We start from the raw sequence: 13,609 nt of genomic DNA, 5'->3' as shown, positions 1-13,609 counted from the left end.
TGGTCAGGAGTGAGTGTTGCTGTAGGGCAGGCTGGTAGTTTACACTGCATGGGTGTTTTGTTGGTCACTAATTTTCTTGGAAGGAAATGATCCCATGGCTTATGCTATCCGCGTTTGTGCATATTTGCCCTATAATTGGCATTTACTAAGGGGACTTTTGGTTTGATGGATGACTGTCAGGGTATAGCCTGCTAGCTTTGATGCAGACTGCTTTTGTATGAGGGTTTTTTACATTAACTCATTAGAAACTCTGCTCTGCTTCAACATGCTCTTTATTTGCCTTCTGAAAATGTGAGACTTTTCAGCCCACATTTCAAGGGATTTACTGAGGTGTTATTTGCACAGAAGAAAAGTACATTGCAGAAAAATACTAAACTGTCGACCTGAGAATCATAAAGCTTATAGAAGGTTCACCTAATCAGTTTTGTTTTTCAAATGCTAGGCCACTTGCATCTTTACATCTTTAGTGTATAGCATTAATTTTTTTGTTCCTAAACTTTTGTTGTTGTTATTTTTTAAGGGAAAAAAAAGCAAACAAAACCCATCCCCATAAAATCAGCATGTGTAATAATGTTGTCACAGCAGATCAATATTCAATGAATTTTCAACAAATACAGGATATGTGTCTAAGATATATTAGTGGTTTCTTGGTCTTTTCTTGATTTGGTCTTTTCCTGTAATGCTTCTGGGACTGTTAATTAGTTAATTAACTGTAATGTGATTTATAACACAGTTATAATAGAACTATGGTTACCTACCAATACATTTTAATCCCATTGCCACATTTTGATCTGACATTTAGAAAAGCATATGAAAGAAATGGAAATGGTGAATGCTAACACTTACACTATGTGTAAGTTCCTTTAATAAAACACTTTATCTACAAATTGTGCAAAGGAGAACCATAACTTCTATACTGAGTAATACTTCTCTTAGCATGAAGAAATAATTGGAATGAGCAGCAGGTTAAATTCTTCCTCTGGGTTCACAGAGCCAGAAGGATATTTGATAGAGAACTTCCTACTTTTTTTGCTTCCTTTTGTTTATTGCCTTTATTTATTATTATTATTATTTTTAATACAGCACTGCAAGTGTTTGCCATGCTTTAAAAACAACAACAACAAAACATAAATGGAAAGCATTCATTTATAAACCCCTGAACTGTTTTGTTGTTGCTTGTTTTGTTTTCTTTTGTTTTTCTTTTTCTTTTTTTTTTTCATTTGTTTGGTTTTAGCTGATGGATGGATACAATGTAATATATATAGTATATATAGCCATAGTGAATGCAACTGTAGAATAAAAACACCACTGAAGTTCCAAGCTATTTACATCTGAAAATTTGCACTAGGCTGTTGACAGAGGAACACAACATAGATCCTTCTTTTCTGCAATTCAGGATCTCTGAAGGATCTTAAATTTACTTGGGTTGATCTCAAAATGAAATTATTAATTCGTTCAAAGTCCTGTAAACTATTCGGGCATGTTTTAAACTTGAACAGATTTTCTCAGCCAACTGACATACTGAAGTCTAATCATTTTTTCAGTGGTTTGCAAGCTCACATCTCTCTTGCCTGTACTTCTGGTTGCTGTAATTCTCTGTTGCTGTCAAAAATCTGTATGAATGCGACTTTTTTGTTAATAATAAAAATAATAATAAAAAGTAATGCTGATTCTGTCACAAGGAACTAATTTCTGTTTCTAGTAGAAAACTTCTATGAGTATATAAAGAACTTATTAACCACCTATAATACTATTCTTATGAATTTGTGATTTTAAAGACCTATTAACCTCATTGAACTGGAAAAAAAGTTCACTGACAGTGTTTGAAATGTTCAGCTCCCTTTTATTTATTTTTCATGGCTTGGTACAGTACCACAAGATATCAGTGCCAAAAGAAACTGAAACTAAATGATCAAATATTTTGTTTGTTTAATTTTAAAAATTAACTCCATCTTTTACTCTTGCCTAGGGGTAGCTGAGAATGGGGAGCAAAAGATTTGGAAGAATATTTACCCGTGATTTAAGCTTTTAATTTCCATCTTGGGAGGGACTTACTTAAAATACAAACTTGTGTTTGAATAACATTGTTGTGGTTGTGATGCCAGTATAAGACAAGCAAGGTTTATACAGTCATCAAACTCAAGCAAGGGAAAACAAATGATCACTTGCTTATTTCATGCTTGTTTTGAGTAAAAATCCAACATTGATTTTACCAACACACACACACACACACACACACACACACAAAATTGCTGTTCAGGAGTTTTTGTTTTCCCCACAAGAGGACTATCAAGTGGTTCGTTACTCAACTTGACCAGCCACAAGCAGCTGTTCTGGTTGTGGTGAGGTATCCCCTCACTTACACATAATGAATAAACAAATGAAGAGGAGGACAACATTTATTTGCATTCATTTCTGTGGCTTATTTGGCTAAGGAGACTTGGCTAATAATAAATGTAGAGAACTGCAAGTCATACTTTCCTGGTTCTGTTGCTGTTTTAGCTGCTGCTGCTCTGTTTGTGGCTGTTTAAGCATCTGTACTGCCAGTTGGAGTGGGACATTAGATAAGGGTGGGAGAGGGAAAAAATAAGGGGCCATACAGTATGAAAATTGGTCTATTTCTACCTTAAAACATTTCTCAAGGTCCATCTCAAAGAGTATGGAGCCTTTAAAAGGTATGTACTTCAAGCTGACTGGCAAACAAGTTTCTCGTGGTTCATCATCCTGTCCTTTAATGCTTAGTAGTAGTTTTCAAAGCTGTGACACTACACTCCATATCTGACTTTCTGCCTACCATCCCTTCTACTTCTGTTTCCACATGTTTTCTGCTGGATGCTAGATTTTTTCAGCTCCGTCTTCTCTCATCATTTCATCTTTTCCCTGCATGGGCTAATGTAGAAAGTGATTCATGCAGGCAGCTGAGGGAAAACAGAACTGGGCTGTTTGCAGTGATCATCTGAGAACAGGGTTGAGAAATCTTTAGTGGTAGCTGTAATTGTAGTGCCCCAGAACAATACATAGCTCCAGAAGATCTCTTCCCAAGTTGAAGTATTAGTAGATTTGTCTCCATAACCCTTGCTGAAGCTTAGAACTTGATAAAATATATTCCAGAAATCCCAAGCTATTTCAATTTATTCCGCCTATTGCATTGCATTCCTACCTGCTTACATCCACACCTGTGACTTACTTGGAGAAGAAGTCTGATTAATTATATCACGGGAGGGTGAGTTTTAAAATGTCACTATTCACCAGGCTAGATATTATGCTGTGTGTTGAGTCAGACCAAAAACTAATAACTGTAGCAAAACAAACAAACAAACAAATGTGGGGCGGGGGGGAAAGGGAAGAAAACATATTATTTGCTCTAAAACTGACAAAGATGGCCCATATCCACAAAAGAAGATGATGTTATGCCCTGGCACTAGGATCCACGTTTTTGAATCAGATACTTTTATTCCCAATAAATAGAACAGAGAAGACTCTAGGTGAAAATGCAGAGGATGAGATTTATATCTTTTGATCCTATCATGGTATGAGGCACCCTCTAACTCTTCAAACAGCTTCAAACAGCTTGGCAGTGGCCAGAGAGGATAAACACTGAAGAACATGGCTTTTCAACCTTCTAACTAAGGCAAGATGTTGGCAAGAATCACAGATTCCAGATCCTGTTTTAATGGGTGTTTGTTGTAACATGTATCAAAAACGATGAAACTACTGGATCGGGAAATGAATTCCACACCTTTCTGGTTTTGGAGAAGTTCCTCAAGTATTAGCAGTCTTGAGGATATATTCTGTCTTTGTTTTATAGTCTTTGCCTAAAATGTTCCAAGCTGAAGAGTTGTGAATGGGGTACTGAAGTCTATAGGTAGGTGGGTGGTAAGGGATGTTAAAGCATTATATTTAGGGAATGCAGAAGATTTCATCTACCCAAGAAGCCTGCAACGTACAAAAAATGTAGATTCTAGTATCTTGTCAGATGTTTCAGGCAGAAAGTATGAAGCATTTCTGAGAATCTAAATTTTGACATTGTTCTTATATCTTTAACTGGGGCCAGGGACTTCCATAATAGTCACTGAAATTAATAGAATACCCAGAAAGGAGCAGGCCTCATGTTTGCTTCTTGGGGCTTTAAATGCAAAATGCTGATTGAATCTAACTCTCAAACTATTGTGCCAGTGATTCTATGACAGGGGTTTTCATTTTAAAGTCCCTGGTGTTCAGGTAACCTGCTGCCATTGTAACCTGGGAAATCACAAAACAAAATATTAACTGTACCCATTGGTACCTGTATGTGTGAAAATTCACCTTAGAACTTAGAGCTTAGATATTGCTAAATCTACTACTACATGGACGTTCTTTAGAAAAGACTTATTGTAATACTGGTTTGTTTGTTTTTTTAACTTCTGAAAATGCATTTTAAAAAAAGTCCAAGTGTTTCACAAGTTTGGCTGAGGTGAAAAGAATCCAGTATGCCTGCCAAGCCTTGAAAAGTGATTGAAAAAAAAATCTGGGGATACAGATTTGAATTTGATAGATCACCCAGCATGCATGAGCTCAGCCTGAGCTGGCCAGATGGGCTCCACCTCCTTTTTGCTATAAGCCAATGCATTAAAAAGCCTACAGCTGTGCATCTGCCAGTCACAAACCCCATGTTTCAGTGTTTACTCCAGACATCGGTAAGAAGAATAATGGCTTTAGAAGGAAGGTCACAGGTAAAACTAAACATTTTGTTGCTGTTGCAGAATTAGTAAGAAATAAGAAGCATCTTTGCTACACAGCTGTTTACAACACAGTCACAAACACCCTTTTGTTTATTCAGACACTACATAGGAAATCTTTCTGTCTTCACTGCCTTTGCTTGTCAGACACACAGAAGCTGTGTTTTAGCCACTACCTGGAAGCATTTCCAACCTCTGGGGCCTAGGCATGTCTGACTCTGACCTCATCTCATATTGCAACAAAATGGGAGCATGAAGAGAGCCTCCTGCCTCACCCGGCAGCCATGAACCCCAACAGCAGTACAAGAGACAGCTTTCCACCAGTTACTTTCCTCCTGCTGTCCCCCCAGGTGCTACTGATTGATGGGAGGGAAACCTGAGCATGAGGCCAGATGGGAGCCAGACCATTCAATAGCTGAATAGCCTGATTGGTGAGCAGGAGACCAAGGTACACTGCAACAAAATGTTCCTTAGTAGGTGCCTCATGTGTTAGCCCAAGAGCAGTCAGAAAGTGACTCATGAGCAGCAGTAGCTTCTCTACCTGCAATCTAAGCAGGCAAAGGAAGTTACTTAGATCAGAATGTGTATTTATTGAAGAACATATGATGGTGTACTTGGAAGGCTTTTGAAATGACTTCTCATTAAATGACAAAGAACTTTGATTTTTTTTAAATCAGAAGAGAATCATTAAAGATATATGCAATAGTCCATCTATATACACTTTCATAGTAATGTGTTAAAGTAATACACATGCATTTGTTACAATTTAATGTCCTAGAATTGCAGGCTACTCCCTTTTTCACTGATGGAGAAAATGTTAAAGGAGAAGTCCTTTTGTTGTAGAAAGTTGTAGCCGTTTCTCCTAGAATAAGAACCACTGAAAAGAACTGCATTTGTAGAAAAGAATGCTTTTTCCAGTGGAAATTACTGTAGGTTGCACACAACTGGGGACAATAGTATGAATAAACAGTGTGAAATCTGATTTAAAAGAGTTAATGTACATAGGGAAATCATAATGATGGAAGAATTTCAGTCATCTGAGGGAAGACTAATTCCTAGCCAGCTTCTAATGTGCTTATTTAAAATCTATGTTATGGTAACTAGTATTTATCACTGTTATAAAGCAGAAAAGATTGTGTTTATGCACTAAAAATGGAAAATTGTGGAAGTTAAAAAATAATATGAACAAATATTCAGATATCAAATCTGAATATTAAATATATATATATAAATATATATTTTTAAATATAAAATATATTTATATATTTAATAAATATTATTTTTATTTTATTATTATTATTATTTTAGATATATTTTATAATTTTATACATAAAATATAAAAATATTCTAATATCAAATTTGGGACGAGGCAGAAGACAAAACTTGCCTATTTGAAATCCAGAGAACTTTACAATGCTGCAAGTAAGTAAAAGCAGATGTTGTAAAGTTTAGAAAATCAAGACATTATTTTCCTGTTTCCACTGAATATTTCTAAACACATTATAAATAAGCTTTGAAGTAATACAAAGTACTGTGTTTATTTTGCTGATAGCATCTTTTTATAAAAAACTTTATCAATGCTTGTTTAAGTTATAGACCAAATGATATCTCTGTGGTTAAACAGGCTGTATCTCTTGCAAATACAATGCTAAACTACTTGCAGTGTCTGAGCTCTTCAAAAGCCTATCTGATCTTTTGAGCTTAATTTTAAACAGATTAAATATTGTCTGTTTACAGAATGTAAAAATTAAACTAAAACCTTTTCCAAGTTCTTCAAAATAATATGATTTTCTTATGTTACTCTGAAATGTAGTTTTAAAATCAATAAATCATTTCAAAATATTTAGTTATCTAAATCAGTATAACACTTTTTTTTTTTTTTTTTTTAGTGTCTGGCGTGTCTCTAGGTATATGCTTTATTTTGGGTAAATAATCAGAGATTTTAATAAGCAAATAAATTTATCTTGATCTATATTTATCTGTGATTCTTAAAGGCACCTATTAAAGATCACATGTATTAAATCTCTTCTGAGGGTCTATTAAAGGGTAACCACTGAATAACTACTTTGCAACTGCTGCATCTGATAGAAGAAGCAAAATGTTTCCAAGCAGCAGTCTTGTATTTGTGTTTGTGCAGCATGGGGATTAAAGGCAGACTATGATTGCAACTTAATTGAATCATGTCCAATGAGTAGCCAAATTTATTTTGAAAATCAATCCCAATGACAGTCCTGTCATTCCTGAACTAGTGGGTCCTGAGAAGACTGCCTGTTGAGAATGACAAAGCAATAAGCCACCTTGGTATTTGTCATACTATGTTAGCATTTATGACTCTATATTAATAATCCTTCACACTCTGTTAATTCTATGTGTGTGGAAATTCTCACATCACTGGGTCCTGAGTTCGAGGAGAGAAGGAAGCATTTTCTCAGGCTTTGCCAAGCCCATTCCAAGTTTCCTGGTAGGAAGACTGGTACATGAACTACAGCCGGTGGTTGTTGAGTGGCTGACCATGCGAGAACAGAATTCACCTTTAGTTACCCACTTTGTTAGGTTAATGTCAGAAACTATGATCTTCCAAGATGTATTCCATGATTATGGGGCTAATATGTCAATATAATGACTGAAATGAACCAGAAATTTGTCTAGTCTCTGTAAAATTATCATGCACATGTACTCATTTGCATACCTAAATGACAGACAAGCAAGAATCTTTATTCACTGGTGGTATATCCCAAGAACACATATGCAAGTGCAACATGCAAACAAATTAATACCAGATACTTTTTGACACTTGTATTTGTTTCAGTCATTCTGGGATGTGCCTATATGCCTTAGATATAAGTCAACCTCTGTAGGGTGTGCTTCATCTGACCTGTGTTAGACACGTTTCTTAGACTGAGTCAAAGCATGCAAAACAGTGCATGTTTCACTCAACCTTTCCTCACAGGAGAGGTCCTCTGATCATCTTAGTGGCCCTCCTCTGGACCCGCTCTAAGAGCTTCAAATCCTTCCATTTTGGGGGGTTAAGAGCATTGTTGCTATATTATTCTGAGTTGACACTGAAGACATTTGCAGAGAGTCAATCTCACTTTGTAGGTTATTGTACATATCAGTGTTTTCAACTTCATAAATACTGCAAGCTGAGACAGCATCTAGTATCTCTCTCAAATCTCTGGAAGGGTCACTTCTCAAGTCCTGTTTGGAGCGGTGTAAGAGTGTAAACATGCAGTCTGTACACTGCAACTGTTTCGCTTCTTCTCTGAGATACAATTGCTTAAGCCTTTCTTTTCGAAGACCTAAGAAACCAGGTCCTGGAGATATAGTTATGAAACACCTTGTCCTGTAGCTCATCAGCACATGGTAGTGGTGCTTTCATACTTCACTATTTCTGTTCCATTTTATTTTTTCCTAATAGTAAAACAAGAAAACATGGCATTACTTTTGCATATGTATTTCTTGTTTGTCACATGTGAGAAAAATCCTATTAAATAATTCCAAAAGTTTTTAATCCATTAATGAGAAATTATGGCAAAGTCAAGACTGCACTTTGGTTAGATTGTCTGAAAAACAAGACAACAACAACAAAACAAACAAACAAAAAACAATCCACAACACCCCAAATTAGGAAGCTCTTAGTTACAGTAACAGTTCCAACATGTCCACATATATATATATATATATGGATATTCTTTTCTGCCTATGTCTTTGCGCATTCAACAGCACACTTTAGTTTCCTTACAGAAGTCAAATGTGTCACCAATCTTGAAATTAGTTTTTCCAAATTTTGATATATGTTCAACTGCCTCCTGGCCAGGAGCCAGGGCTCCGGGTAATGTACGTATGCACTGCTTGATGCTGATATTCTCTTGAAGGGAAGGGAATTGAAGGGAAACTCCTAGTCATAACTGAATTAGCTTATTGATGCTATAGCATTTCATCACTACACAGTATCACACAGCTTTATTAATAAGATGAATAAAATAGCATTAGGGTTGTAACAGTAAATCAGTCTAATCAGGTGCTTTGAGTAAGAGGCAGACTTTGGTGTCTCCTAGGCTGTTCCGAAAATTTAAATTTATTCTTAATACTTCCCAGGGAGACAGTTTAAATGGAGATCTGCATTTCTCATTAACAGGAATGGGAGAGTACTGATCTTGTGAATTTTATATATATGAATTTCTTATATGTTTTATCGAGTATTTATTATAAGGAAAAGAAGATCAAAGACCTATACCTAACATTAGGAGTGGCAGTTGCTATTTACCTTGTTTAGTTTGCCAGTTAGGAAAAACGTATGTTTTTTTTGTTTGTTTGTTTTGTCTCCTGCTGAATTTTTGTTTGTTTTTATTTCCTTTTTAGTAGAATGACTGTTCTACTTTCTAAGTGCACTGACAGACACCATGGACTTTTTATGAACTAGGAAGTAATTTTTTCTAGGATTTTTCTTGTTTAGTTTACTGTTGCTAGTTAGCTGTACAATTCATCTCTAACTACACTGAGGAGAGGACTGATATTCATTCTTTGTTGCCAAAGCTTTTACATATGCCACATGTGCAGTGGTGATACCAATGTGACAAATTGTATTTACATCCACCTTTGACCACCTCACCTGCCCTCTGCCACTAATCTATATCCACTGGGACTTATACAACATTCCAAACCTTGGAGCAGCTTCTAACATCTGCTAAATTAAAAATAATAATAATAATTTAAAAAAACCCACACATTTTGGACACTTCTGACTTGAGTAACATAGGCTGCCTGGAGCTGTCCTGAGATTTTCAGCTTTAAACTTGGATGTGTTTACTTGTAAAGTTCTGTTGGAAGACAAATTTTAGTTCACTTTTGAGAGGACAGCCTGTACGCACACTACTCTCAGTAGAAAGGATGTTGTACTGCTCAGTACTTGAAAAAAAGTCTTCACATATGGTACAAGTATTTTTTCTGGAAGCCCTGGCCTTTCAGTACTTTGTGTCACTGTTATATTGGTGTTCCTTATTAATATTTCCAAAAGAATTTATCACTATTCTGACTTTGGAAGACCACACCTTTATTCTAACAGGACATTTCATTGACAGTGTATTTAAGCTTTGATGGCCTCATGCTTAATCATAGACCTATATTTAATCTTGGTGTTTTACATTTACTTCAAAACTGCCCTCTGAATCAAGACGTTAGTTGGCTTTCGAGCAACTTTCTCAACCTTAGTCACGGGCCATTTAGTCCCTCTTAATGGTGGATCTTAAGGGGAACATGAAACAAGTGGCTTCACAAAGCAGTTAGCTATTTGCAGCTGCACTTTATGAACTGCCTAGTTAATGCTACTAAGGAGAGCAGCTAAATGTGAGACTTCTAATATGAAAAAATGAGAGCACTAGTAAATATGTGTAGTGGTTTGGGACAGCAGCCCGACATCTGTGGTATGAGGAGATGGCCAGGGAATATGCTGCAACGGGCTATGCTTTACAGTCTGCAGTATTCTTGGCTCCATCATCTTATTCAACAGTAAGAATTAATGTGCAATATAATGTATTATAGTCACCATTATTGTGAAAATATGATCACACGTGGAAGTATTTCATAACCCTCTGCAAACATATCTTAGCTTTTAAAAATGTACTTATGCACTGCTATAAAATTTTTCTTAACAGAAAATGCATTTATGAATATATATTTAAAAAAAAAAAACAAAAACATTTGTGCTATCTCTTCACACTAACATTTTGAAGAGATCACCATTTCTGTGGTGGAACTTTTTGAGCTGCATCAAGCTGTTAAACAAGCCCCTTGCCAGCTGCCAACATTCTTTTTTAAAATTGTTGGAGATACTGGGACATACAGAGAAGTAAACAAGAGTAAACATCTTTAGTTACTGGTAGGAATACTCAACACACAATTGCCAAGTAGTCATGGGGGGGGGGAACAGATTTTTTCCACAATAAAATTTAGTTACTGAGTTAAATGGCAGACCAATAAAATTAGAAACTGATGTTTTCTAATTGTTTTATGAGAGTATACTGAGAAACACTAGAAATTACTCATTATTATTGCTAAGTACATACAAAATTATAACCAAGACCACCAATAAACACAAGCCATGCTTGTAGAAGTGATATTTCAATTGTGTTTTTGGAATTAGTTTCAGGACACAGCAATACAATTACTGTTGTGGCAAGAATAGGACTCATTAATAAGACTCTGGAAATCTGATTTTATTTTATTTATTTTATTTATTTATTAAGTACTGGCATCCAATGAAATTTCTATTTGTGACATCTCATAAACCTGTCTGTATTATTTAAACTTCATTTTCATGCAATGAATCGTGCTTAAGATGGTTGGAATCTTGTATGGATGAATGTGGCAAACCCAGAGATTAATTAATCCAATTAATTGTTTTTTCTTCCTGTGAAAAGAAGATGTGGGGAATATGGAGGCATGGAGTGGAGGAAATGGAAGAAAATAATTCAAATGTTTGCAGGTGAAATAGGAATTGAGCACAGAATTTTACTTTTTTTCTTCTTCTTCTTTTGGTGTAATGACTCCTGCGATTTTGGTATCTTTTAAATCTATTTTATTCAAGGATCAAATCTTCCTAATCTTAACAATGAGGAAGTAACTGCCATATGTAAAGAATCACTTCCTTGAATAGAAAACATGTTTATTTATCTTTTCAGTATTTGACAATATGATTGGTGTTTCTCTCAAACTTTTCTCTGATCCTTGCTCTGCTTCTTGCATTAAGTAAAAACCATTTGGGAAGGTATATTGCACATTTTACAGCAGTGACAGAATTTCTAAATATTGTGCTTCCCTATTTAGTGAACATTTTGAAAATGGAACCGATATTTCTAAAGTGACCTTAAAGTGTCGAGTGATCAGTTGCTATGATGTTGACTTGTTGGTGTTTGTTGCTGTTTGTTGTTTTTTGTTTGTTTTTATGTTTAATTTAATATTTCTGCTTTTCCTGGAAATCAGGGGAAGCACTTAGTTATTTACATAATTGTGCTTTTAACCTGACATGTGGCAGCAAAAGCAAGGAAATTTCACATTCCGCACTCTTCTGTCAGCTTTAAAAGCACACTAACAAGTTCAGGGTATCAAATTCACACATCTGTTTTTCCACAGCAAACAAGGATTACCCAGAATATAACAGTAAAGGAAAAATATGATGGTCAAATCTATTTTGAAAATAAGTTACTTCCAGTGTTGACTTTTCTGCAGATAACTACTTTAATTGCCACTTCCTCTTTCATTATAGATGCAAGTAATTTATATTGCTTCAGAGAAGATACCTGAAAATCTTCTGAGCTCTCTCCTAGCTAATTTAATTGAAGTCTTCTGTAGGACATTGACCATCTCTTCTATCTGGATTGCCTGTAATTTAGCTGGGAGTGTCACACTGCATCATTGTCATCAGTGTTGTCTCCCAGACATGCATATGTTTAGCCCTTTCTCACTTGTCTTTTCTCACTGTCTTGAATCATTTCAGCTCATTTGCTCCTCAGCAGTTTTTCCAGCAGGGTTTGTCTATGACTCTGTGAGCAGGTTGACAAAACTGGATTACCTGTTTGAAGGTGTGTGTACAATCTTCTGTGAAGCTGGCTGGCTTGAAACGTGCTACTGCTTTGTTTATCTGGAGCTTGATATTAAATGGACAGGAAAATGACTGGTCTACAAACAAACAGGAAAAACACAACTGAGTAGGAAAAAAACCAAAACACTAAATACTTACTGTTGAGTGCCTTCAATATTTTCAAACACCTTTAATGTCTTTTGGAATGGAAAATTGTAAAATAATTGATAATTGTTGAATGAAGTTCTTGGGATACTGTCAATGTTAGAATAGTATTTCTAACAAATGTCAAGACTTTCACTTACTTTAAGTTATTATAATATATTTAAAAATATTATACTTCTGGATGCTATTATTTACTGAATTTTTGATATTTTTCTCAAGTCGTAAATGACAGGATCTTTTTTTTTTTTCTTTTTTTTTTTCTGTAGTCTGCTTTAATCTCAGTGTTTAAATTTAATTATAAGAATTGTGCAGATGTTCTTATGCAAATTTCATATTCCATTATATGTTCGTAGAAAAAGAGCATTCTGATTATACCTTGGTTTTGCATATATGCATTTATGGCCATGACTACAGAGTCCTCCTTGTAAAATTCTATTAATAAATATATCTATATATCTATATATTTTCAATACACAATATGCTGATTACTTTGCCGAGAATTAGTACTCAAGTTAAAAAAATATATAAAAATATTTTTTTAATATAACATATTGTGGCTTTGGACGAAGAGAATGGAGGTGTTTTGACATTAAAATGTTTGGCATTTCCTGTTGGTTGAAATTTTGGTTTGCTTACTAAGTTAATATTTAATGTTATCATTGGCAAGGCAAACTTCTGTAGGAAAATATCAGTGTGAATTTTACTAGTGAGATGGGAGTACAGGCCATAAAAATTCTCAGTTTCCCTTTTAAAAACTTAATCCATTTGTCCAACAGGAATGAATACAGAAGGAGTAGAGGTTTTGAACTTCCCTCACATCTGGGTAAAGGAGTGTATTTTGACTCCAAGCACAATAAAACAATCGTACTTGCTGGTGGTATATGACATAATGACCCAAATATGTTTTTAAAAAATCATTTATTGCTGTACATAAACAGCTAAGTTAGCACAAGGGATGATAAAATAACATTGGTAATTCTTCCTTTAGCTGGGAACCATTGGTGGCCCATTAGGATTCCAGATGTAGCCATGTGTGCTTTTCCATTTGTTTTCTAATGTCTAGTGCTTGGACCCTTGGTACCTTGGCTGTGGTTGTCAAGCATGTTGGCTTTTCAGCTTGAGGTCTTCCTGGAGAAACACACTGGCC

General features: G+C 35.3%; 1 protein-coding gene across 4 annotated transcripts in view; it reads left to right on the top strand.

The window, feature by feature from the left end:
- Positions 1–13,609, top strand: part of SLC25A21 (solute carrier family 25 member 21) — a 214,036-nt gene that overhangs the window by 27,296 nt on the left and 173,131 nt on the right. The window contains exon 1 of one of the 4 annotated variants that reach the window (XM_032444857.1): positions 5,101–5,166. The exons of the other annotated variants lie outside the window; for them this stretch is intronic. The gene's annotated coding sequence lies outside the window, so the exon portion shown is untranslated. Of the gene's footprint in view, positions 1–5,100; positions 5,167–13,609 lie in introns of those variants that run through there. 4 annotated transcript variants of the gene reach the window in all.

This window comes from Coturnix japonica, chromosome 5, assembly GCF_001577835.2.
Source record: "Coturnix japonica isolate 7356 chromosome 5, Coturnix japonica 2.1, whole genome shotgun sequence".
NCBI lineage: Eukaryota > Metazoa > Chordata > Aves > Galliformes > Phasianidae > Coturnix > Coturnix japonica.
This window is presented reverse-complemented; position numbering and strand designations above follow the sequence as displayed.